This window comes from Sminthopsis crassicaudata, chromosome 3 (assembly GCF_048593235.1).
Source record: "Sminthopsis crassicaudata isolate SCR6 chromosome 3, ASM4859323v1, whole genome shotgun sequence".
In the NCBI taxonomy this organism is placed as follows: domain Eukaryota; kingdom Metazoa; phylum Chordata; class Mammalia; order Dasyuromorphia; family Dasyuridae; genus Sminthopsis; species Sminthopsis crassicaudata.
The window spans coordinates 346293326-346320964 of NC_133619.1; the positions used below are offsets into that span (position 1 = coordinate 346293326).

The 27639-nt window shown below is 36.9% G+C and overlaps 1 long non-coding RNA gene across 1 annotated transcript; it reads right to left on the bottom strand.

Moving 5' to 3' along the window:
* Positions 1–1786: 1786 nt before the first annotated feature.
* Positions 1787–27393, bottom strand: LOC141559552 (uncharacterized). Its single transcript, XR_012487479.1, has 2 exons — positions 27354–27393; positions 1787–1982 (listed from the first exon to the last, which is right to left on the bottom strand). It is a non-coding gene; the product is annotated as an uncharacterized LOC141559552 (long non-coding RNA).
* Between the last annotated feature and the right edge of the window lie 246 nt (positions 27394–27639).

Genomic DNA, 27639 nt, shown 5'->3' on the forward strand with positions numbered 1-27639 from the left:
TGGAAGCTGCTTGAGAATAGGGCTCTATCTATATAAAGTCCTGAGCTGTAAATATAGCACAAGTCTGGGTTCTTGTCAGATATTTAATAAATGTTTGGTGAATATATGAAAAAGGCAGGATTAATTTAATAATGATAACTCAATAAACTTTATTAAGCACCTACTATATACTAGATGCTGAATTAAGTGCTTGGGAATACAAATTAAAAAAAAGACAGTCCCGTTACTCAAGAAGTTTATAATCTAATAACCACAGCAGCAACAGTAGTAGTAGCAGTAACCATACGATTTAACATTTATAAAGTTCTTGAAGGCTTACAAATATATCACATAAATATTTTCTCATTTATCCTTACACAAATCCTCAGAGATGGCTATTATCATTCCTATTTTATAGAGAAGAAAGTGAGAGAAACAGAGCTTAAATGACTTGTCCCCAGGTTCCCACATATAGGAGGTATCTGAAGTCAGATTCTAAACTCAGGTGTTCTAGGTCCCAGCTCCAGATCTTTATTCCTGTAGTTATCCCTTTATGAATGAATATGTGGACTTGGATTTGAGAGATTTTTGGCAATTGATGCAAAATCCTGCCTTTTCAGATAAAACTTTAGTAGCTGTTGAGAGAATACAGGAAGATAAGAGTTAATGGTATTGTCTAGAATCCCCAGTTATCTTAAGGCATTCAGTGTGCTCCCTGCTCCCTCCAAGCAATCCTTTCCTGAAACATAACTTAGAAGTTAAAAACTCACCCTGAAGACATGTTATATTAGAGTCTGTCCTTCCATTTTTCATAACTGCTCTCTTCACTTGCCCATCATGGATGGCATGATCATGGGAACGTTGAGATGCCATCTTTCACCCATAATGTGACCTCCCTTACGCAGAGTCCAGTGCATAACTGGAGCTCTAGTTAGCTGTTCTCCACTTTTCTCCATAGACTTTCTAAAGTCATCATCACACATCAGTCACTCTCCAATTGCACTACTTGTGAACTCTCCAAGGTCTTAATGCTTTCTTTCCAGGAATGCTGGCTTTCAGTCTATATTAGCACAAGCATGATTCTTAATTCAGCTTCTAATCATGTCAAAGCAGACTTGAAGTCAGGAATAGCTGAGTGCATAATCTTGCTTCAGACATTTTCTAGCTGTACAGTCCTGGATAAGTCATTGAAATTCTCGATTTCTTTATTTGTAAAATGGGAATCATAATAGTACCTAACTCACAGGGACTAAGGTGAGGATCAAGTGAGATAGTATATGTAAAGGGATTTGTAAACCTTAATGCAGCAGAGAAATATTAACCATTATTATTATTATTAGCCATTCACTGAAAAGAATACCACAGTGAAGCTTTGTCTCAACACTCTTAATAGGACTATTAATTTCTGGGGCACAGGCATTTTTATAACACCTTCACCCCCATTTCTAAGCAAGCCTGCCCTCAGACTTCATCTTCCCAATGAGAGATTCATATAGGGGTTTGTATAGTCTCCTTTTGTGACTGATTAGTCAATGGAGTAGGAAGATCACTAGAGCAGAAAAGCAGAACTCTTTGTTCTTTCTTCCTCAACTTAGGAGCCAAGAATTTGGCACCTCCAAAGCCCGTAGAAGGTGCCTTCTCGGCCCCCACTCCCTCTCAGGGAGAATCAATCTACCCCCTTTAACTCCTTCAGGAAGTGCAGCTGCTTCCTTTTTTCTTGAATGTGTTCCACAGATCATTCCTCATAGCTTCTCTCTCAGCAGGAGAAATTGCTACAGTTTCATGGGCATAAATATTTAACGTGGACTTAGCAGCTGAATGAGCTCTTTTATTGTGCCTCGGGTCCCTCCAAGAGACTGAGGAATCATTTGGTTCACTCTTTCATTTGTTACTTTGATAGACCTGTGATCTCAGCGTTGTGGGTAATCCCTCCATGGCCAGAGCAAAATCGCAAAATGTTACAGGAGGAATGCATCCCAGAGGCCACATAGTCTCCCCGGTACCTGAAAAAGACATCCCACAATGAACAAAGTCATCCATTCTCTGCTCGAAGGTTTCCAGTGAGGGAGAACTCACTGTCTCCCCAACCAGCCCCTTCCACTTTGAGACAGCTTCAATTCTAGAAAGTTTTTCCACATGGGAAGCCCAAATTTGTCCTTTTACCTAGTGATCTTGGTTCTCCACTCTGGGAGTCAGATAGAACAAGTCTTCTGAGTGACTGTCCTTCAAATACTTGAGCACAGCTATCATGTCTCATCTAATTCTTTCCTCCAACCTAAATATCCTAAGTTCCTTTGGTCACTTCATATGGTACACATATGAGATCCTTCACCATGCTAATGACCTTATTCCATGCTATTCAATTTATCAAAGTCCTTGTGGCAACCAGAAGTAAATATAATATCTCAGATGGGATCTGGTGAAAGCAGAGGATAGTAGGATGATCACGCATCTTTCTTAGAAAGTATTTCTTATTTTCTTGCCTACCATATATAGATACATAGTGAATTTGTAATCCCATAAAATCTCTAGGGTTTTTTTTGTTCATTTGAAAAGTGATCTAAAAACACCTCCTCCATCTTGTACTTGTGAAGATGGTTTTTTTTTTTTTAACAGAATTTTAAGACCCTATAAAATTTCATCTGATTACATTTGATCTACAGAAAAAAGTTAACCATCATCCTTTTTAGTCCTAATGTTAGATTTTCTCCTAACTTTGTATCATCTACATGTTTGATAAGCATGCCATTTATGCTTTTAGTAAGTCAGCTGAGAGTAGGCAGCACTGGAGTCTCTGGAGACCCCCTTCTATGTGGATGTGTCTTTAATGATGACCCTTTGGCCATTTCAGAATATGCTTAACTCTACAGCACTCTTCCTCATATCTCTTAAACTTCAAGAATAGCATGGGACATTTTATCAAATGCTTTGCCAAAAATCTAGAAAAACTATAAACCTTTTCTCATTTAGCCTACTAACTCTGATTCGGCTAAAGTGTATATCATATTCTGGACATTAAGTATTTTTCATCCATTTGGTTAATCATGTAAATAGTTAGATGGTCTTTTTTTCACTAGTCATGGATCTGATTAAGGAATTCCTGTAGTATCATCTATGAAGCAGCTGATCTATAGTATCTGACCATTACATATAAAATCTATTTTCTATTTGAGCTTTGCCCAGAATGTTCTCCATGAAGGTGATGAATGTCTTTGGCAAGCATATATCTTCCTGCCTCTCTTGCTATTGATAATCAGAGAATCCTTTAATAAAACGATCTCTATTGTTGCATCTAAGAAAGATTCCTTGTATCGACAACTTCTTTGAACAAGTCAAGTTAGAGATGTAACTATAAACTGTAAACACTAGATTTTTTTCTCATTTGTATCTTTTAATTTTACTTTGATTATCATCTTTATACTAACTCATTGGAATATACTACCTCTAATTCTAAACTCCCATTCCTAACTCCCATTTTATTAACTAGTCACTTGCTCTCTGGTAAGATACAGTTCAATTTTTTTCTTTTTTTTGTGATATTGTCTAGTGTTTATGGTATTTTGAGGAGAATTGAGAGAATTAGGAAAGGAGGTAGTTTCATTTTTCACATGCTGATAATAATAATAATGCTAAATATTCTTCTTTAATAAAACAGTCTTGATTTATAGATATAATGCTTATTTCTAACCTTTAATTCTTTCACCTCTATTTGCCAACTATATTTTTCATTCTCTTCTCCTGTGTCCATTTTTGCTCATTATATTATATTTTCATATGACTTGATTTATAGAATCTTTCCAAATTCTTTGTAGAATTTCTCTTTTTCTTCAACTTCAGCATCTGATATTAGTATATGAGTTTCAATCAACTTCAGAATATTTTGGGTTTTTTTTTTTTGTTTGGTTTTTTTGTTTGCTTTGTTTTGCTTATACTTACTTTGAATACTATAAGATTAGTCAAGTATTCCTTGAAACTATTTTTCTCTTTTAAGGCACAAGCCCCAGATTTTAATCAATCAATAAGAATTATTAAATGCATACTATGTGCCAGGCATTGTTCTGGGCATGGGAGATATAAAACTGAAGAATGAAATAATCACTATTCCCAAGGAACTTGCATTCTAAATCCTCTCAATCCACCTCACAGCAACCTCTTGTCTGCTTTCATTTGTAGAAAAAGTTCTATGTTGTATATAGTTCTTTTCCTCTTGGAGAATGCCATGTTTTCATCATCATAATAAGTCTCACATTTCTTGTAATAAATATCAGATGAATTCTTTTAGATGCCTCTCTGTCCCTGCCACCATCACTGAAGACACGAGAAAAGAGGCTTACTCATCTCAAATTAAAATAGAATGAAGGACATTTTGTATTTTCCTTTGTTTTATGGAGGCATCTCAGTGGTGTAGTAGAGTATCAGGTAGAGATTAAGGAAGATCTAAATTCAAATTATACCTCTATTAGCTTTGTGCTCCTGAGCAAATTAATGAATTTCTTACCTTCAATTGTTTCATTGGTAAAATGAGAATAATATGATGACATCTACCTTACAGGCCTGTGGTAGGGATAAAGTTCTATATATGTATACATACAGACATGGGCAGTTCAGCATATATATAAAGAGAGAGAGACAGAGAGTCAGAGAGAGAGACAGAGACAGAGAGACAGAGAGAGAGACAGAGACAGAAAGAGACAGAGACAGAGACAGAGAGAGAGAGACAGAGACAGAGAGAGAGAGAGAGAGAGAGAGAGAGAGAGAGAGAGACAGAGACAGAGAGAGACCGAGAGAGAGAGAGAGAGAGAGAGACAGAGACAGAGAGAGACCGAGAGAGAGACAGAGACAGAGAGAGACAGAGACAGAGAGAGACAGAGACCGAGAGAGAGAGAGACAGAGAGAGACCGAGAGAGAGACAGAGACAGAGAGAGAGAGACAGAGAGAGAGAGAGACAGAGAGAGACCGAGAGAGAGAGAGACAGAGAGAGACCGAGAGAGAGAGACAGAGAAAGACAGAGAGAGAGAGACAGAGAGAGACCGAGAGAGAGAGAGAGACAGAGAGAGAAAGAGAGACAGAGAGAGACCGAGAGAGAGAGACAGAGAGAGAGAGACAGAGAGAGACAGAGAGAGAGAGAGAGAGAGAGAGAGAGAGAGAGAGAGAGACAGAGAGAGAGAGACAGAGAGAGAGAGACAGAGAGAGACAGAGAGACAGAGAGAGACCGAGAGAGACAGAGACAGAGTGAGAGAGAGAGAGAGAGACAGAGAGAGACAGAGAGAGACAGAGAGAGAGAGACAGAGAGAGAGAGAGAGAGAGACCGAGAGACAGAGACAGAGAGAGACAGAGTGAGAGAAACAGAGACAGAGAGAGTGTGTGTGCTGGGCCTACAGTCAAGAAGAACTCACTTAAGACCTGACTTTGGACACTTACATTTTGTGAGACCATTATCAAGTCACTTGACCTTGTTAAGGGAAGTAAATATGAATTAAGCCTGAAAAGGTCGGATGGAGTCAGTTTAATCATATGTTGATAACTAGAAGGAAGATTTGTAGATCACCTCATTCAACCCCTTATGGACTTCACAAGACTTGTAAAAACTAGGTAAGCCTTGGGGTAGGTGGGGGAAAGGGTGGGCTTGTATTTCTTCACATTAAACATGAGTCACTTAGGTGACCTTTGAATAAGGGAAGATAGACAGAAATAAAGGAAACGTGCATGATATCTTACCAGAGTAGGAAATTATGTGCAGAAAACTCCTAGAAAGGACTGCTGACTCAGTGGAGGGGAGGGGAAAGATGGAGAGAGTCACAGAGATTATTTTAAGGCACAGGCCCCAGAATACCAGATAATTTTGTGCTTGGCACCAACCTGCTGGGCAGCCTGGGTAACAACTCCAGAACAACCACTATCAGAATAAACAATACAAAGTCACCTCCTCTCTCATGCATCTTCCAGATGGCTTCCCTTCAGCATACCTGTTAAAAATAATCTCCTTCCAAGAAAAGCAGTTAACATGCTCCACTAATTGCCTTTTTGGAGTCAAATAAAACCATCCCATTTGCATCAATGAGCTGCATGAAAATCAGCAGCCAACACCTGTTGCATTGGACCTGTGTGGTCCCCTCGTACGCATAAACTATTCCTTGCAAAATTAGTGTTATTCTTTAGAGAGGCAACTATTATATTTGGTTGTTGCATTTTATTTTTTCATGTTTAACAACACGAACCATCAAGAGAGCCAGTCAGGTCTACTGGAAAGATGTGGACACGGCATCACACAGCTCTGTCTCGGAAACCTAGCTGTGGTACCCTGAGCAATTCAGAACCTGGGTTTCTTATCTGTAAAATTAGGATGATAAGAGGGCATGTAGTAGAAAGAAAACAGGACTTAAAATTGGAAGAGCTCAGTTTGTGCTGTAGCTTTGCTAGTAATGATGACTTGGTCAAATCATGTCCTATTTCTGGGCCTCATCTATAAAATGGGAAGGTAGGACTCAATGATATTTAAGAAACCATCCAGTTCTGGCACTCATGAGTTCTCTTAGTACTGGCACTAACTGCTAAGATCATAGCTGATTATTAGGATCTTAACTGAAAAAGTTTTAAGATCCTTTCTAGAGAGAGTTGTTCCTTAAAAGAGTCCTCTTAAAAATAGCAATACTTTCAAAACTCAAAGGAAAGGAGCTAGAATAATGTAATTAATAGATATTTTGGAATTTTCTCAAAATTATACCATATAGATGCTTGCCTATTTTGCCTGTGGATACAGTCTGAACTACCTCATTATGCCTAATGTCCAGTAGCTCTCTCCATATTTTTAAGAGTTCTCATGGAAGAGATGTTAGATTTATTCTCTATATCATTAAGTGGAAGAACTAGACCAAAGTATAAAACTCACAGGGAAATAATATTAAGCATTAATATTTACTAATATTTTGAATTAATTTTTATAAAGCTTTTTATTTTCAAAACACACATATAATCTTCAACATCAATCCTTCAAAATCTTGTGTTCCAAATTTTTTCCCTCATTTTCCCCCACCCTCTCCCCTAGATGGCAATCAATTCACTATATGTTAAATCCTATGCAATTTTTCTCTTTATATTTCCACAAGTATCATGCCGCACAAGAAAAATCAGAACAAAAAGGAAAAAAAAAGAGAAAATATGAAAAACAAGCAAATAACACAAAAAGCTAAAATACCATGTTGTGACCCACACTCAGTTTTCACAATCCTCTCTCTGGGTGCAGATGGCTCTCTCTATCATAAGATCATTGGAAGTGGCTTGAATCACCTCACTATTGAAAAGAGCCACATCCGTCAGAATTGATCATCATATAATCTTATTGTTGCAATGTACAATGTTCTCTTTGTTCTACTCATTTCACTCAGCATCAGTTCATGTAAGTCTCTCAGCCTCTCTGAAATCATCCTGCTGGTCATTTCTTACAGAACAATAATATTTATATACCACAACTTATTCAGCCATTCTCCAACTGATGAGTATCCACTCAGTTTCTACTTCCTTGTTATTATAAAAAGGGCTGCTACAGACATTTTTCCCCTTTTTAATGATCTCTTAGGCACAAAGACCCAGTAGTAACACTGCTGGATCAAAGATATACACAGTTTGATGGCCCTTTGGACATAGTTCCAGATTGCTCTCCAGAATGGTTGGATCAGTTCACAACTCCAACAACAATGTATCAGTGTCCCAGTTTTCCCACATCCCTTCCAGCATTCTTCATTATCTTTTCCTGTCATCTTAGCCAATCTGACAGGTATGTAGTGGTATCTCAGAGTTGTCTTAATTTGCATTTCTCTGATTAATAATAGTTTAGAGCATTTTTTCATGACTAGAAATGGTTTTAATTTCTTCATCTGAAAATTGTCTTTTTCCTTTGACTATTTGTCAGTTAGAGAACGGCTTGTATTCTTATAAATTTGAATCAATTCTCTCTATAAAAACTAATTTTTATTGTAAAAAAAATCAAAAGTTTAAGTTTAAAAAGTTTATAACTAAAATTATCCTAACTGTGGTAGAACTGCCCTCTTCACACTAGATGGCACAGTAGTCAGAGTACTGTACTTAGAATCATCAAGACCTGTATGCCTTAGTTTTCACATCTGTAAAATGGTGATATTAACAGCTCCTACCTCCCAGGATTGTTCTAAGGATAAAAATAAGACACATTTGTGAAGTGTTTTTCAAAGCTTAAATCACTATATAGTAACAGCCAGCTATTAATATTATCATTTGTTTTGGGAAGTAGTCAAAAATAATTTGACTAACTCTGCTTCCCTATGTATTAGATTGAGAACTACTGGTTAAAGGAGTCTTTAGACCTGTAGGAAATATGGGCTGTAGATAGGGAGGAAAAAGAGCTGTGAAAGGAAATAACAACAAATGTCATCTCTGAGGAGCTAAGGAGAACTGTACATGTAAACATGAGACACCAATGAGATGTGGTGATTGATTATTTATGGGGAAACTTCCACAACCATGAGTTGCAGGAGGAACAATGTAGGGGAAATGAAAGATCAGTGTAGAGATGGGAAAGAGGGAGAAGGCAGATAGGGGAATGTTGGATTAGGAGAACAAATTTAGGTGGTTTACCACTAGAATCTTGTTCAGAAGAGTAATTACAGGCTCTTGGAAAGAGAGTTGCTCATTAGTGGGTATTATAATTTTCTATAGGCTCTGACACAAATATTATTTGTTTACTCATTCATATTTTGAGCCTTTGGGGTGCTTATAGGAAAGTTTTTGATTACATTCTGACCATATCTCTGTGCCTCTGGACCCTCACTTCAGACTCATGAATATGTTTATAGAGACACCTTGGAGCAACAAGACTAGTGGAGAGGCAGAACATGGATGTGTTGCTCCACCCCCATCCCCAATATATCTCTTGCTTCATCACTGATTTTTGAGATTTGCTTTTCTAAGAATCACCTAAGTTTTCCTCTCTGGTACAGCATGAATCATTGAGCCAGTCAAAGATTTGTAAGCTATCAGGCCTATGAGCATTTTTGTCTCTGTTACCAAGGAATACATTGCTAAGGAAGCAGGCAATTATCCTTCAAAGGCAATAGGCAATGTTTGACCATTTCTTTGAGCGGAGCTGGAAAGGAATTAGTCATGAGAAAAACAAGTTACCCATTAGAGCATTTTATTTGCTTCTCATAAAATTTCTTTAATTTCTCCAGCCAACCTAAGACTGCAACTTACTCCTGTAGTAGGCAAATTTCAAATTATTAATTAAGATAAAATTAGTAATGATATTTTATCAGTAGTTATTTGGCCTGGGTTATTATGTATAGGTTACCTTAGAAATTAAAGGTTCAGGGGAGGATACCAGATAGTATGAACCTGATTCATTTCCTTTCCTTATGTCAAATTATTTATCTCCCAGCTGTCTGGATGCTTCTCTTCTACACTTTGCCCCAAACTGAAGGTGTTGCACAGCAAAAAGGTAAAGCTGGTGAAAGGTAGGAGGGGAACATTTCTCTTACTCTAGGATGGGAATCTGATTAAGGCAACAAACTCTTACAATTACGAAACTCAAACAATTAAGGTAAACATAGGTATGACAATGAATAAAGGAAGCAAATGACAGAAATTGAATCAGATATTTTTTAAGTTTCCTTCTAGATAGAAAATTCTATAACTTCTGATTCTCTAGCATCATTGTCCCTTCTTGGTCCTGGCTCTTCAGACCAGACTTATCCAACAGTCTCTTACTCAGGAACACCTTGGAAAACAAGGCTGGTGTAGAAGAAGGAGACATGATTAAGTCTCTCTCCTGTCCTTTGCCTCATGGTTTCCACTGTGGAAACATTTGTAATTTATCTGTGGAGATAAGACAAATATTTAGGAAATAGCTACAGAAAAATAAGTTTGAGGAAGTTATATGAGGATTCTGATTAGGGTTGCAAGTTTGAATTAACATCAAGAGCTGAGATTGTCTAGATTGTATGGGACTTGAATAGACAAGAAGGAGGTATACTTGTTTTGATGGAGAGGAGAATGACGTAAGTTTCTGAGCAGGAGCATGACATGAACAGAGGCTTTTTTGTGGTCATTTGGCACGATAGATGCAGGCTTAGAATATTAGAGGTAGACGCAACCTTAGAGATAATTTAGTCCAGATCCTTTTTTTAAAAAGTAGGTTAGCAAATCAAGGCACTGCAAAGTACTTTTGCCAAAAGTTATGTGTCCCTCAGAGCCTGTTACCTTATATGTGATCTCCTAAGCTTGCTGCAGATTCAAAGCACAATTTGGGTCGATATTTATTATTAACTACTATTCACATATATCTTCCAATATTTTTATTAGGGCCCAAACCAGAGGAAAAATTAACTTAAATCAATTACATTTAATTAAACAGAATAGCCATTGTTATTTGTCCTTTGTTTTCTAAGACATAAGGAATGAATGGCATTAAGGAATGATGTTTTGACTTGTTCATGAATTGGATTTAAGTGAAGAAATAATTGCACAGAGTCATCAGCTTCACTCTCTCTTCCACAGTTATGGAAGTCTATGGCAAGACAAAAATCAAAACTACTGGCCTGGGATGCAATGAATTACTTTGGCATCTTTGATGTTTGATCAAGCTCCAAGCACTTCACAGCATCTGTTTCAGCTGCCTTCATGACTTCCCCAACAAATTATTCTCATCTACTCATTCCACTAGGGTCTTTCCATGATAGGGGTAGACATCCTCCTAATTCACTGACAGGTTTGAGCCTTGCCAGTTACTCAAAATCTAGTTCATCCCATCTATGGAGATAGTTTTATTGAATAAGATATGGCTGCTGTGTCTGCCCCAGTTCCTTGGAGTTGAGAGGTGAGAGTTGGGTAACAGGTGAATACTAAGCGTGGATGAGCAGCCCTAAAAAGGGCTCAAGAAAAAGTCTTTCTAGTATCTAAATACATAGACAGTACATTGTCCCAAAGCTTCAGAAAACACAGGAAGGAAGCGAACATAAACAGCCAGTTAAAGACATGCTCACAGAGCTACATCTCAGCTGAAGCAGTTCTCTGCCTCTGAAAAATTTACTGTCCTTAAAGAGTTTCTGACATCATCTACTGGATTTTTTTCCCCCAGTGACCTGGCCTCTGCTGGTCCTCTCTGAAATTTCTATTGCCAATTATTAGTTCTTTACTGAATTGCAGTTGCCAAAAATGCTGCTTAATACTTATTTTATGTGAACAACTAATTCTCAGCCCATTCTCCTCCAGCATATTTTAGCTCTTTTGTGATTTAGACTTGCAGCTGCTGCACCCAGGCAGCACATCAAAAAATTAGTCAGATGAAACTGTTTTTTGAACTCCTTTTGATTCCTCTAGCAGCAGACATAGTCTAGTCTTTGAGTTGGCATGGTATATTTTTTAGTGAGAGTCAAGAAGGTAGCATGCAATAGGCAACTTTTGTTCTCTGCTTCTAGGGATTTTAAAAATGCTTTTTTTTCTCCACATATACAATTATTAATGCAAAAGTGGGCTTATAATCAAGGATCTTAATCTTCATATCAACTATAGGAACATTCATGAAGTCTCACATTCCAGGGAGAAAAATAGAGATTATTCAAAATTAATAGCAATAGTATAGTATCTTTTCATTTCAGCAATACCTTTAGAGATAGTAAATCAAGCCTTTGCCTTTTGCTCTGGGTTTTAGGTTTGGTAAAGAGAGAGAGAGAGAGAGAGAGAGAGAGAGAGAGAGAGAGAGAGAGAGAGAGAGAGAGAGAGAGAGAGAGAGAGAAAGAGAGAGAGAGAGAGACAGGGAGAGAGAGAGAGAGAGAGAGAGAGAGAGAGAGAGAGGAGAGAGAGAGAGAGAGAGAGAGAGAGAGAGAGAGAGAGAGAAAGAGAGATTTCTTCATTCAGAAATCAGGTAATTATGATCATACCTTATAGGTAAGGCAGAAACAGTCAAATATTGCTCAAGAACATCAGAATGAAAAAAGAGACATTTCCTATCAACCTAAGTGGGGGTCATGCATTCAGGGTCACATGACACAGTAAATAGATAGTTTGAGGTTATATCTGATATGCCGGAGTCACAGCATTCCAGTCCTCATGTCAGAGAAATCCATTATCTGGTCTGAATCAATACTTATCTACCTTGTGTGCAACATTCCTTTTCTTTAATGTGGAGTGCCTGTAAGACAAAGGAGCATTTAAAAGTCGTCTTTTTGTAGGGAAATTTTAGGGGAGAGAGAGATGCCAGTGATGATCTGTGTGACATATATTTGTTTGTCAAAGGAAAGACACTTACGGACACTGATACTTCTCAGGACTTGTCACCAAAATGACTGAAATAGTTTCAGGGAAAAATATATGTCGGGTTTTAAATGTCTAAGTAGAATGAAGACAGAAAGTAGGACATGGTTGCCTGACTATATATGATTCACTTTTCTTTGGTGCTAAAAAGTTTCGTATTTTTGGATTGGAGATTAGAAAATTCTCTGCAAATATTTGTGTCAAACATTGGAAAAATGGGGGGCATCAAAAAATCAGTCTAAGACATCTTTCTTGTCAAAACTCTGACTTAATTTCTGAGGAAATGAAATCTATGTGGAAAAAGAAAAAAAGAAACTTAGAACCACCTATGTGACAAAATGGTACCTAATATCAAAATGGGGATCATGCAACTGCTATTGTAGTACCAACAAGGCCAGGCTTTTACTCCCAAGCCTATTGTCTTTCTATTATACAATGCTGCCTCTTCATGTGAAGAAATGCAAGGATGAGGGGAATATTGATGTCCAATTTAATCATATCCATAAATGTTCATTCATATTATCATTGTTTCTAAATCATCATGAGCTAGAGATGCGTAGCAAGTTAAGAAATATCACTATACTATAGAACAAAGATTGGGAACGATATCAAGGGAATCTCTGAAAATCATTTAAATAGAAAGAAAAGGCAGAGATGAAGCCCTCACTTTCTGCCTCTGATTTTCCAGCTAGTGCTTATCATTTAGAACAATGATGGTTCTCCTATTATATTATGAATATTAAGCATACATTTTTTATCTCCCATTCAAGGCCAACCATCATTTGACTAAGTTTCACCTATCTAGTTAGCTTCATCTCCTTCTTATAGTCAAAAATTCTTTTGTCAAGATAATGATAATCTTTTTTATTTTTTCTCCACCATTGCTAGACTGTCTCCCGAGGACTTTATATTCATTCCTGCTTCATCATCTTTGTCATTTTCTTTATTAGTTCACATGTTACCCATCATTAATGTCCAGCTCAAATTCTAACTCCTTGGAGAAACTTTTCCCACATCTCCAGACCACAGTGCTTTCTCTCTTCTATGAATTTCTAAAGTTTTTAGAATTTATTCCCTCTCATTTGACACCATTAGGAACACAGGATTCAGAGATAAAATATTAAAGATACACAATCCAAAATAGGTGAGAAACTGAGGTCCAGAGAAGGGACATTAATGACTACCAAGCAGCAAAACTGGGATTTGAACCTATGTATTCTCATTCTAAATTCAATGTTGTTTTTTCTCTACACTATGCTTATTATGTGTAAGTTTTATGTCAGAAGTTCTCTACTGATATCCAAGATTTGGGTACACTTTGGGAGATTTCTCCCATTTCTAGCTTATTCCTTTCACCTAGATGCAATAGAAACTTCAATATCTGACACCTCCCTAAGGACTATTTCTAGAGACAGCCACTGGCATTTCCCTTATATGTGCAAAGGCTCACTAGGGTATTTTACTTATAAGTTAATAGAAACAGATATGACTGCTATCTAACCCCAGGGAAAGTGACAGTAACTCACAATGTTCATCCCTTCCCTCAGAGACCTGTGCCTATATGTCTCCTAAGTGTTGCTGCTCTACCTACCAAGAGTTAGGGGGAGGTTCTATCTAGGAGTAGTTACAGATTCCTCTTTTATACTGAGGTTTTTCTTTACAGTGCTTATTTCTACTTTCATCTACCATTACCCTCATCAGGGACCAGAGGTTGCTGTTCTCTCATGCTAGCCACCATAGCTTAGTTACGGTTTATTTTGGCCCCATCTATTATTTTACAACTCCTAGAAAGTGATCATTTTATTGCTGTCCCCATTGAGCATCTACAATTCTATTACACTTTTCTCCAACAGATGGCACTTGTTCACTTTTCCAGGGGACCAGAGCTTTTTACTTGTTTTTAACAACTGGTTCATATGGGAAAAGCTTTGTTAGAAGCTAGTTAAAAATAAGAAAACAAAGCAACACATCCCAAATACTCTTTAGCTTTCTTTTGCACAAAAGCCTTCACTTTGCTTTAGGCCTTACACATTAGAATTTGCTGAGATGCTCTAGGTACCCCACTGGTTATAAGGAACACGTTAAAATGGAATAACAAAAAATAATTATATAAGATGATTTCAAAGCTTATATATATATGTAAATAAATCACTGCTGGCTGATGGAAAGATAAAGAGTAGTAACTTTTCTTACTATGTAACTGAGATGGAATGAAGGAATTGGTCATAGGAAATAGGTTGAGGAACTGTGAAGTTAAGTTTTTTATAGAACATCAAATTGTAAGTTAAAATCCCTAGTATGAGGATAGGAGTGGTGATGTAGAGACAAATTATGTTTCAGGCTCTATTTTCCTTGAAGAAGGAAGAGGATATCCCAAAGAGTCAATAGATACCATTATCTGAACTGGGTGATAGATGTGAATAGCTTGAATCTCAGAGGAGGAGAGATTGCTGAGTAATGGTAGTAGAGGTAGTCAGGAAGTGGTAAAAAGGAATAAAGAATATTCTCTTACGTAAATCAGAAGGTATGGGGGGGGGAATATAGCCAGTATGATGGAGATGCTAGCTTGGAATCAGGTAAACTCATTTTCATGAATTCAAATCTTACCTCAGAAACTTACTAGCTATGTGACTCAGGGCAAGTCACTTAACCATTTAACCCTATTTGACTCAGTTCCTCATCTGTAAAATGAACTGGAGAATGAAATGGCAAACCACTCCAATATCTCTGCCAAAAAAAACCCCAAAATGGGGTCAAGAGATTCCAACTCTCTGGGATCCCATTTGGGATTTTCTTGGCAAAGATATTGCATTGGTTTGGTATTTCTTTCTTCAGTTCTTTTTACAGATGAAGAACTGAGACAAAAGGGCTTAAGTGACTTGCCCAGAGTCACACAGCTAGTAAGTGTCTAAGGCCAGATTTGAACTCAGGAAGATCTGTTTTTGTGATTTCAAGCTATATAAAGAAGCCCCTTCTCACTTCAAGTCCAATATTCTTTCTGTGGCTTAGTATGAAGACATGATACATACAAATAATTAAATTACAGTTATAAAAAGGGCAAGTAATCCATTCATTTTTATTTATAGTCAAAGAATTGCTATATAAAGAAGTGCATATATATATATATGTACCTCTCTTTCCCATCACTGACTTCTATGAATTATCATATAACTCTAAAATAAATCCGATAACAAGTATGCTGTTCTATGCATTGTCTGAATAATGCCCATATGAATCTACTAAAGAGCCCTATCCTGCTTCAAAATCTTTCCTATGAGCCTTTCTCATGCCTGAAATTCTGTCATGCAGGATTCAATTCTTTTGTATTGTTTCCAGTAGTCCTTTGTAAAATTAAAATACCCTTAGAGCAATAACCCATTAATATTTCAGCAGAGATTTGTTCAAAATTGTTTTCTTAGTTCTGAAATCTTTCTACAGTTTTCAGAGGATATGTTATTGCTTAAGGAGATTGGGACTAGTTGAGACAACACAGTAAGATTCTTGGAGAAGGGGGTGGGGTGGGCAACAATTGGGCACTCCATATAAGAGCAAAGAAGACACAACAATATTACTGTTACTTCGGGCAAATTACTGTATCCTCAGTATCTTAGTGATTTTATCTTTGAAATAACATGCTTGTACTAGATACTGTAGAAAGTTCCTTTAAGTTTTGATATTTTTGTGACGTTATGATTCTACTGGGGGAAGAAGGGACAAAGAAAGGGAAGTTAGAGATGATGAAAATAATTGTTTTTCTGAGGATGAGTCCTATTTGGTATTGTGTAAATGCCTGATTCTTATGTCAAGTCCAAAATACTTTACTTGAAAATCTATTACAAATAAAGAGTAGTATCATAAACAGATTAGGAGAGCAAGGAAGAAAGTCCCTTTCCGATCTGTGGAGAGGGTCAGGTGAGAATTCATGACCAAAGATATAGATATAATTGAAAGTAAAATAAACATTTTTGTATTGTATAACATTTTTTAAATGGCAAGATTTGGCAACTATTTGGGGAAAGGGGGGTGATAGAGAAGAATGAACTGGATGATCAGAAAAATGGCACTAATATTAATGAAAAAAAAAAAAGTTGGGAAGAGATATCAGGAGCCAAGATGGAGGATTAAGCAGCAAATTGCTGTAACTCTCTCATATTCACATCCAATCAATCACAAAATAACACCCTCAAACAAATCTCAGAGCAACAGAACCAGCAAAAGGATGGGGTGAAACAATCTTTTAGTCTCCAAAACTTGGAATATTGGTAAGAAATCTGTCTCAGGTAAAATGGGAATTCTGTCTAGGCCAGGAAGCACCCCAGCAAACCATGAGTAATTTCTACCTCAGCAAACCAGCAGGACATCCTGAGCCCCAGTGCAGTGGAATAGGCGAATGTCATCATTAGGACTCCCCCTGTGACTCAGCATTTCCAAAGGAGGGAGCAGACTCCAGGTCCAAGAACAGTATGGGCAAATAGGCAACCCCCCAGTGGCCAAACCCCCACATACTTCAGCATAGCTCTGGACAAACAGGTACATGCTAACCCAGGCAGTCACCAGTGTAGGTTCCCTCTATGTGCTTCATCATAACCTTGGCCAATCAGGCAATCTCCAGAGACCTGACTGGCACATGCTTCAGTGAAGCCCCAGTGGGATGCAGAAATATCCTACTGGTCTCAGCATACATATGCAGAAGTGAGCATTAGGACCCAGGTTCAGGACCTCGTAAGCAGCCAGCCAGACCTCTAAAGCCTCCAGAAGTGCCAGCTATCTCCCACCCACCTTCACAGTGCAGCACCTGACATAGATTTCAGAGCAACATCAGTGCAACACCAAGTCCACAGTCAGGACTTACAGTCCCTGGTACAAGAAACCTGAGAGTGCTCCCCTCCATCCTGAGAGCAGAGCTCAAATTTAAAAGAAAAGAAAAAGGTCAAAAGAGATGAATAAAAAAGATCAACAAAAAAGAATCTGACCATAGAAAGTTATTATGGTGACAGGGAAATCAAGACACAAACTCAGAAGAGGAGAACAGTATCAAAATACCTGTGAGCAAAACCCCAAAGAAAAATGGGAAGTGATCTCAAGCCCAGAAAAAACTCATGAAAGAACTAAAAAAGGAACTTAAAATCATATAATAAAGGTAGAAGAAAAATTGGGTAAAGGAATGAGAGTGCTACAAGAGAATTACAGGGAAAAAGTCAACAAAAAAACCAACTGCTTAAAAAGTAGAACTGGTCAAATGGAAAAGGAGATACAAAAATCCACTGAAGAAAACAACTTCTTAAAAAGTAAAATTGGTAGCACCAGCCCTGAAGTCAGGAGCTCAAATCGGGCCTCAGATAATACTTCTTAGCTGTGTGACCCTGGGTTTCACTTAACCCTAATTGTCTCAGAAAAAAAAAAAAAAGTAAAATTGGCAAATTGGAAAAGGAAATAAAAAAGATGAAGAAAATAATTTAAAAGTTAGAATTGGGTAAATGGAAACTATTGACTCTATGAGACATCAAGAAGCAATCAAACAAATTCAAAACAATGGGGAAAAAATGTCAAATACCATATGGGAAAAACAATTTACTTGGAAAATAGATCCAGGATAGACAATGTAAAAATCACTGGACTACTTGAAAACCATAATCAAAAAAAGGACCTGGACAACATCTTTCAAGAAATTATTAAGGAAAAACTACTGTGATATCATGGAACTTAGGGACAAAATAGGCATCAAAAATACATTATTCACATCTAAAAGAGATCCAAAATAAAAACTCTAAGGAACATTATAGCTACATTACTGGACTATCAGGTTAAGGGAAAAATATTACAAATGGACGGAAAGAAACAATTCAAATATTCAATATTCAAATATTCAATATTTAAATATTAGGGAGCCCCAATACAGGACTTAACAGTTACAATATTAAAGAACTGGAGCTATGCAATGTGATATTCCAGAAATCAAAGGAGCTAGGACCGTAATAAAAAAAAATTACCTACATGGTGAAATTAAGCAAAATACTTCAAGGAAAAAAATGTTAATTCAGTGTAATAGAAGGAGAAGAGTGAGTAGAACAAAAAAATGGTTTTCAATATCAAGACCCAAAAGAAGATGGAAAAAAGGAAAAGAAGAAAGAAAACATAAAGGATTCAATGGAGCTGAACTGTTAGTATGCCTACATAGGGAGATACTTGTAATTCTTAAATATTATACACTAATAGCATATCTAGAAGGAATATATATATATATATATATATATATATATATATATATATATATATATATATATATATATATATATATATATATATATATATATATATACATGAGTATGGGTATTTGATGAATTTGAGACAATAATGTAAAAATAATTAAAGGCTGAGAAAGAGAAATACACTGAGTACAAAAGGAAGGGAGAAGTAGAATGGGGTAAATTTCACATAAAGAGAAGTATAAAATTCATTATAGTGGAGGGAAAGATGGGAGAGTAACTGATGGGCATTGTGTGAACCTTATTCACATCAGTATTGGTTCAAAGAAAGAATAATATACACACCTGGTTGAAAATAGAGTTCTATCTTATCTGACAGAACAATAGGATGGGAGAAGATTAAGTAAAAGGAAGAGGTGGAAGAAAGAAACAAAAATTAATGAGGAGGAAGAAGATGAAAGAAGAGAAAGAACAAACAGAAGGAAAAATAGGATGGAGGGAAATACACAATAATCACAACTATGAATGTAAATATGAACTCTCTTCCCAAATGGAAGCAGACAGCAGAATAGATTAAAAAACAGAATTCCATAATATGTGTTTAATGAGAAATACACTAGAAGCAGAGAGACAACAAAGTAAAGGTATGGGGATGAGGCAGAATCTATTATGCTTTGACTGAAGAAAAACAAATAAAAAGGGTAGCAATCCTAATCTCAGACAAAGCAAAAGGAAAAAATAAATCTCATGAAAAGAGATAAGGAAGGAAATTATATCTTACTAAAAGATATCATAGTAATATCAATATCAAATATAACAATAAATAATGTAATATATGTAAATACAATACATGAAGTAATATAAATACTGAACATAAATGCATCAAGTGACATAATATCCAAAGAAGAAGTTAAGGTACCAGTTTATGACCAAACAAAAGATAAAGAGCATGCAATAAGAAATAATGAACAGGCAGATTTCAGAAAAACCTGAAAAGACTTGTATGAATTGATGCAAAGTAAAAATGAACAGAACCAAGAAAACATTATACCCAGTATCACCAATATTTGTGTGATGATCAACTATGAATGACTCAGCTCTTCTCTCCAACGAAATACAGACCACATCTAGATAAAGATAAAATTATATTGCTTTATATTATTTCTCCATATTAGAAGAATAATAGCGGGATGTATAGAATGCTAGGCTTGGTTCAAAACCACCTCTGACATTTCCTAGTTTTAAGATCCTCGCTGAGTCACTTAACCTCTATGTATCTCAGACAACTCCCAACGACGGATTTGTAATGCCATGGAAAGGACAAATCTGAAGCTACTAGAGAATCCCTGTTTTTGAGAATTCCCTAGATTAATAAAATCACAGTTTCCCTCCAGAACAATATTCTTTCACTACTCTTACTTTTATGCTTCACCATGTCATGAAGAAGTCACTGAGTTTTCAAAAGTCATACCAGTAAGCCTTGGAAGGTCCCAAAAAGTTGGAAAGGTTTCAAGTTCAAGGAAGGCTTCAGTTCCATATGTCTGTTATTTCATGAAAAGCCTGGACAATTTCAGGGAGGTTTATACCCAAAAGTTGGCTGTAAAATGATATGAGTTGTTGTTTTTCCAGATGGAAGTTTGATGGATTTGCATTCCATATTGATGGAAGGAGTATCCACACTGATGAAATAACAGGTTGTTGAAATACTAAGAATAGCAGACATTAATATTGCCCTTTAAGATTTGTAAACCACTTTACATACATTATCTCATTTGATCATATTATTTTTATCCTTGTAGTAAGTGATATATTATTAGGATTATTGTCAATCAAAATAATGATGCTACTACTGACAAGAGGCTCAGAGAGCTAGAGCTGGAAAAGATTTATCAGAGGTTATTCAGTCCAATCCCTTAATTTTACAGAAGAAGAAACTGAGATGTAGTAAGTAACATTAAGTGATTTGCCTAAAATCATATGACAGGCCTAGGTCCTTTAACTCTGTAGCAAGTGTGCTATCCACTAGATGATGGTAACTTCTATTATTCCAGGAATATTTAAGAAGCTAGAACCAAGTTTGGTGATCTATCCAAAAGAACTACTCATTTAAGTATCTGTTCACTAGGAAATTGGAGATACTTGATTTAAAGCAAAAGCTCTAAATTTTTTGTTGAGGGCTGTTTTAATGGTTAATCCAGGGATGGTTTTTTTCTGGTTTGTTTTCCTTATAATCAAGAAATACAGGATTAGGAAGAGTCCCTAGTGACACCTAAGAAGGCTTAGCTGACTTTTTTCTTAAACCTACTGGAGCATGTAGCTTTCAGGTCTCCAAAGGTAGGCTTGGATTTGGTTGGGTGGTCAACCTGACAGATTGCATATTCTCCTAACTTTGCAGAAATAAAGCAATGGGAACCAAAGGACAAGGGTTGGAATTAGAGCCCAATCTGGAATTATGGAATTTGTTCAGTACCTTTAATTCAGGCAGGGTCCTTAAGCCCAAGGGGTTAAAAATAGTGTTGCATAGTAGGAAAAATAATGGAATTAAAATTCAAAGATTTGAGAATTAGTATTGGTGGGGACACTGTGTCCTAGGGCTACTCATTAGGTGTTAGCTTTTTCAAAGGTAAAATAAAATGATAACACTTTGATGGTAATATATATTTGCACTAAGAAAAAGAGTAATGCTAACTCATATTTATGTTAGTGTCTTCAGATTGATTCACAAAAGGTTTTTCTCTATCTCAAAAGGTCATTTTGAAGAAGAAAAGATAAAATATATGTAAATGTGTTTTATAAAAACAAAGCATCAGTTAAATAGGAACTGTTATTATCATTTTACTAGCTGGTAAGGTCTTTAAAGGCAAGAATTGTGTTTTATCTTTTTAGCTCCAAAGCCTAGGCACTTTGTAAATTAAGAAAATAATCAAATATATTTCTGTTGCATTGAATTAACAGTGTGAAGGAGGCTAAGGTTATTAATATCCTGCCAGTAGTCCTTTTCTACCTCATCCTAATTCTTGCTCCAAGATGAAAAATTATATTAATTAAGTCTGAAAAGAGTCAATTTCTTTTTGGTCTACAGGGAAACTGGCAACCTTTTGTTCCCAAGCTCTGGTGGCCTAGATGCTGAAATCAGATTGCTTTTCCACCCCCTGGCTCCCAGACTTAATTATACATATCCCATCACTGAGTCTTGGATTTGCCTGCCATTTAGGTATCCCACACTGATGATTGGGAGGATTTGGGAAAATCTGGGATCCTGGGTTGAGTAGATGGCTGAGGGGAGGACGAACAGTTAGGAATGGGGAGATGCTCGAGGAAAGCTGACAGGACAGAATTCCTCTTGCTCAGGAGGCTGTGAAAACCAAATTGTCCTTTGTGACTCAGGAGGTATCAAGGTACAGTGGAAAAAATATCTGGATATGACTCAAAGGGTTATAGACTTAGAACTGAAAGGGTCCTGTCACTTGTTTTCAGTCATACCTGACTCTTTATGACCCCATTTGGGTGTTTTGTTTTGTTTTGATAAAGATACTGGAATAATTTGCCATTTCCTTCTTCAGCTCATTTTACAGATGAGAAAACTGAGGTACTTAACTGAGGGTTAAGGGACTTGCTCAGCATCACACATATAGTAAGGGTCTGAGGCCAGATTTGGATTCCTTCGAGATTTTTCAAAGTTATTAAGTCCAACCATTATTTTACACATGAGATAACTTGAAGTTGAGAGAGAGTGACTTGTACAGCTTTATTCAGTTAGTGAGAATTTGAGGCAGAAGTTGCACTCAGGTCTTCTTGACTCCAAGGTCAATGCTCTATCTACTCTGACACTTAGCTTCTTTGACTCCAGAAAATTTGTATTCTAGTATTGGATCTACTGATAATTAGATATGTGTTACTTCTCTTCTCTTTATGTCCCTCTCCTCATCTCTCAAAAGGGGTAATAGGGAAGGTGTTGGGTGATCTAGTGACAAGAGTGCTGATGTTCTTAAAGCTGCTTCATAAAGGGTAAGAGAAATTTGAGACTTTTTTCTAACAGTGAATTAACATTCTGTCCTTCCTAACATTGAACCCCAAATGACTTTCCTCAGGCACTTGGGGGCCTTTTTTGTCCAAAAGGAGAAAGGGAATGCATTAGTGCACAAGATCATCTCTAGAGACTGGTCCTGGGCAGACCCCTCATTTGCCCTCCCCTCCCCGCATCAACTTTACACTACTGTATTCAGATGCAGTGAAAATTGGATCTGGGATGAAAAGACTTAAGTTTGAATAACTACTGGCTTGGTTCTTTACTATTTCTATGATCTTAGGCAGTCACTTAACCTTCCTCATTTGTCACCTGAGAGGATCTGACTGGAGTGATGATCTCTCCAAGGGTTTTTTCCCCCAATTTTTCCCCAATTCAAAATCAATTCAAAAGAATTAGGTTAAGATGAACATCAAGGGCAGCCCTAAAGGATGGGAGAGGTAGAATGCAAGGACCATGGAAAGAGGAGCCACAAAATGCAATCTTAAGGGACATATATGAAAAGGAGTAGAGAATTCACATGAATGATTGAGGAAAGATAGTCTAAGTGGTGTGTCTCTGTGTGTGTCTTTGTGTGTGTGTAACCCTTAAACTATATGTTTCTGGCTTTTTTTTTAAGCAGCAACCAATATAGCCACCTTTCTTCTCCTACAACTGCCTTTCTGAGTCACTCTCCATTGGCAACTCACCAGAACATTAATTAGTCTGAAATGATTGTCTATTTTCAACCCAAGGGACAGGTCTGCTTTGGGGCAGAGTAGAGCCCAATTAGAACACTTCTAGCCAAAAAATTTCCCCTGAAAGTAAAAGGGGGAGGGAAGAGAATAGAAAGTATAACTAAGAGCAGAAAAGAGGAAGTGTTCAGAAAGGCAAGAATCAGATGAATTTAGAATTTCCATTTGAAAATTAACTGATGTTGCTAGGGTAAGAAATGTACTCAACTAACTGATCAATTCAGTAAAAAAATCTTAATAAAACTACAAATTACCAAACTTATTTTCTTGAATTCAGAAACCATTTCAGTATTTATATGAAATTCATCTTTTAAAGTGACAAAAGCCTTGGCCTATGAACACAGGAAGTGAAGGATGAGTAAGGTACCATTTGCTGGCAGACTTTTTTCTCCAATATTCCCCAAGTCCCTTCAGTTGGCTTCAAAGTTGAACTGGAAGCAGACATCCTACCCAGAGCTAGGGGAAGATTACTTGGGTAACGTTCAGATAAGGAAACTGTCTTTTAGGGACCCTTTCCGAAGGGGAAAACTAAAACCAAGTAGGTAGTTAAAGGGGAAAAAAAGGAAGCTATCATAAATGGGGATTTGTCTACTTGGGACATTTTGGAGCAACTACTGGAACATTAGCTCTGAGGAAGTACAAAAGGCTCTAGACTAGTATTTTATTTTTCTTGTTTATCATGGACACAAAGGGCAGTCCTGTGAAGTGTGTGGCCCTCTTTTAAGGAAAATAAAACTTTTTAAATGCATAAAATAAAATATATAGGATTACAAAGGAAAACAATCATATTGAAGAACAGTTACTAGATAGATAGATAGATAGATAGATAGATAGATAGATAGATAGATAGATGAGAAACAGGGAGAGAGAGAGAGAGAGAGAGAGAGAGAGAGAGAGAGAGGAGAGAGAGAGAGAGAGAGAGAGGGAGGGAGGGAGGGAGGGAGGGAGGGAGGGAGGGAGGGAGGGAGGGAGGGAGGGAGGAAGGAAGGAAGGAAGGAAGGAAGGAAGGAAGGAAGGAAGGAAGAAAGAAAGAAAGAAAGAAAGAAAGAAAGAAAGAAGAAGAAAGAAAGAAAGAAAGAGAGAGAGAGAGAGAGAGAGAGGAGAGAGAGAAAGAAAGAAAGAAAGAAAGAAAGAAAGAAAGAAAGAAAGAAAGAAAGAAAGAAAGAAAGAAAGAAAGAAAGAAAGAAAGAAAGAAAGAAAGAAAGGAAGGAAGGAAGGAAGGAAGGAAGGAAGGAAGGAAGGAAGGAAGGAAGGAAGGAAGGAAGGAAGGAAGGAAGGAAGGAAGGAAGGAAGGAAGGAAGGAAGGAAGGAAGGAAGGAAGGAAGAAATGATAGATAAATGGAAAGAAAGTTCATATATCTCTGGGTTAGAACCTCTAGCCTAGAAAGATCATATGCTGCAACTGAATTTTAGCAAGAGGGTAGCTCTAGAGATCCTCACAGCTTCTGTTGGTATAGAACCTTTCAGAGAGTCATTTCTGATCCCATGACTCCACTTGCCAGTTAATCTAGTTGTCTCTATTCCAATTATTAGTCCAAATAACCACCATATAAGCATGATTGTTTCTTATCTGTTACTTCCAATTCATATTTTATTAATCCACCATAAAACTTCACTGGCCAGCAGAAATGCTAAGGTGTATATAATTTATTTAGTACTTATGGAAATAGAGAAAACATAAACAAGTAGATTTTATCTTAAAAATTTAAAACATTTGGTCCAGACTTGTTGGGGACTAGATTTAGGGGGAAGGGCACTGGGACAGGAGGCATCATTAGGACAAAGTAGGACTAACACTAGATTTTCATAAGGCTCTAAAGAGCCCTCTATCTAATAATCTCTATTCTGGGATCTTTTCTCTTACCTAAGTTACCTATAGACCTCTTACTATGTTACTTACTGATATTAGCCACTTATCAATTCAATTATCATCTCTACATGATCTACTCACTTAGCCCTAACTTCTCTTCTAACCTCCATAGCTACCTCTTGGACACTATTAACTAGATTCCTATATGCATCTTAAACTGAACATTTTCAAAACTGGAACTCACAAACTCTAGTTCTGTCTCTCAGCCCACACTTTCCTATTATTGTAAAGAATATTGCAATCCTCCCAGTCATCTATGCTCATAGCCAGGGTATCATCTTGAATTCCTCACTTCTTCCCACTCCCACTTCCAATTCCATCAGTTGCCAAATCCTCTCAATTCTACCTTCATAACCTTTGCAAATACTGCCTTCTCACCACTGACCCTGCCATCAGCCTAATGCAGGACCTCTTACCTCTTGCCTGGCCAATTGCAGTAGTCTACTGATGGGTCTCCCTATCTCAAGTCTTTCTTTACTCCAATCCATCCTCCACTCAGCTGTGAAAATAATTTTCAAAAGCCTAGGTCTAGCCATGTCAATGACCATCCAATAAACTCTAGATTCTCTCTATTACTTCCAGGATGAAATGCAAAACTTTCAGTTTGATTTTTAAGGTTTTCATGATTTGGAATGTTCCTATTTTTCTAATCTTCTTATAACTTTTTTCCCTTTATGTATTCTGCAATCCAGTGACATAAGGTTCCTTAATATTGCTCCCAATTCTACATTTTCACTGATTGCTACCCATGCCTCAAATTCTCTCTCTTCTCATCTTCATATCCTGGCTCATTTGGCTTTCATCAGGTCCCAGCTAAAATTCCACCTTCTGAAAAAAAAGCCTTTTCCAATATCCCTTAAAATTAGTGACTGCCTTCTAAGATTGTCTCAATTTTTTTTGTGTGTATGTATGCATATACATACATACATATACACACATATATATGTGTGTGTATATATATACACACACACAGATATATATATATACATATATATATATACTATATATAATCTTATTTGTAGTTCTTTTTATTTTCATAGTACTTTCTCTATGAAGTTCCTTTTTGTCTTTTTATATATTTTCAGAATTTAACATAGTGCCCAGCATGTAGTTTTTTGCTATTCAGTTGTTTTTCAATCAGATCCAATTATTCCTGACCCCATTTAGGATTTTCTTGACAAAGATACTGAAACTGATTCATCATTTCCTTCTTCATGTTATTTTATTTCTTTAAATGTTTTGTTTAGGAAACTAGGACAAACAGGTAAAGGTCCCCTACCCAGGATCACAAAGCTAGTAAGTGTCTAAAAGTAGATTTTAATTCCTGAGGATGACTTTTTTTGACTCCAGATTCAGTACTCTATCCACTGTGCCACCTAGTTGCCCTTCTAGCATATTATAGCCACTTAATAGAAGTCTGTTAACTTGACTACTTTGTATAATTTTATTATTTCTGTAATTGTTTTATCTCTCTGACTGAGACTGAGGCTTGGGTCAAAAAAGCCTTGGTTCCATTTCAGGTTCTTTCTCTTAATACCTATGCTTGATCTTAAGGAAATTACATAAATTATTTGAACCCCAATTTTCTCATGTAGAAGATGAAGGAGTTATTCTAGCCAGGAAGGATGAATGGAAGAGAGAATAGAAAAAATAAAATGAAGAGGAAACTGGAGGGGTACAGTGAAAGCAATGCTGGGGATAGAGTCTGAGGTCCTGCCTTGGGATCTCAGCTTTGCCACTATATCTGTAACCTTTAGTAAGTTAACATAAACTCCCTCAGCCTCAGTCTTTTCCATAAAATTAAAATGATGGACTACATGACTTCTAGGGTCCTTTCCAACTCAAAATCTCATATCTTAAGTTAGGGTAGGAGAGATATAGAGAAGGGAAAAAGGCAGGAATGTCAGAAGGATTTCACCAATTTCACATCTTTATAAATAGCTGTCCTTGCCTGGAATGCATCAGGAGGTCCTTGTCCTTGCAATCAAGGGCTGAACTCTGAGTTCCTCCCCATAATTGATTCTTTTCTCACTTTTATGATAATGAAAAAAGAGAAGTTCCATTTGGAAAAATAAAGATGATACCTTTGGTTTTTGTAGATTCCTCTTTTCTATCCCAACTCACCATCTAAACACTCATTCTCATTTTCATTTTTGCTAAGAGTCTAACAAATATTTCCTTAAGGTGAAAAATAGATTTCTGGTTCTATAGCTAAGATGATAGATTAGAGAAACTACTCAGCTGAGATCTCTTACCATTCTCCAGAAAACTTTAAGTGAAATGTTTCAAGACAAATTCTAGAATGGCAGATCAATAAAAGGTGAGACATTCTTGTAGCCAGGACAACTTAGGAAGTCATAAAGAGAGGTTTGTGACAAGGACGATGGAGGGCTGGCCCAGAGTCCATATGGATGAAATACCAGTGATGAGAGCAGATGATGACAACAAAAACAGAAATGCAGTAGACAGAGCACTGGGCTTAGAATCATGAAGACTCATCTTCCTGGGTTCAAATCTGGCCGCAGACACTAGCTATGTGAT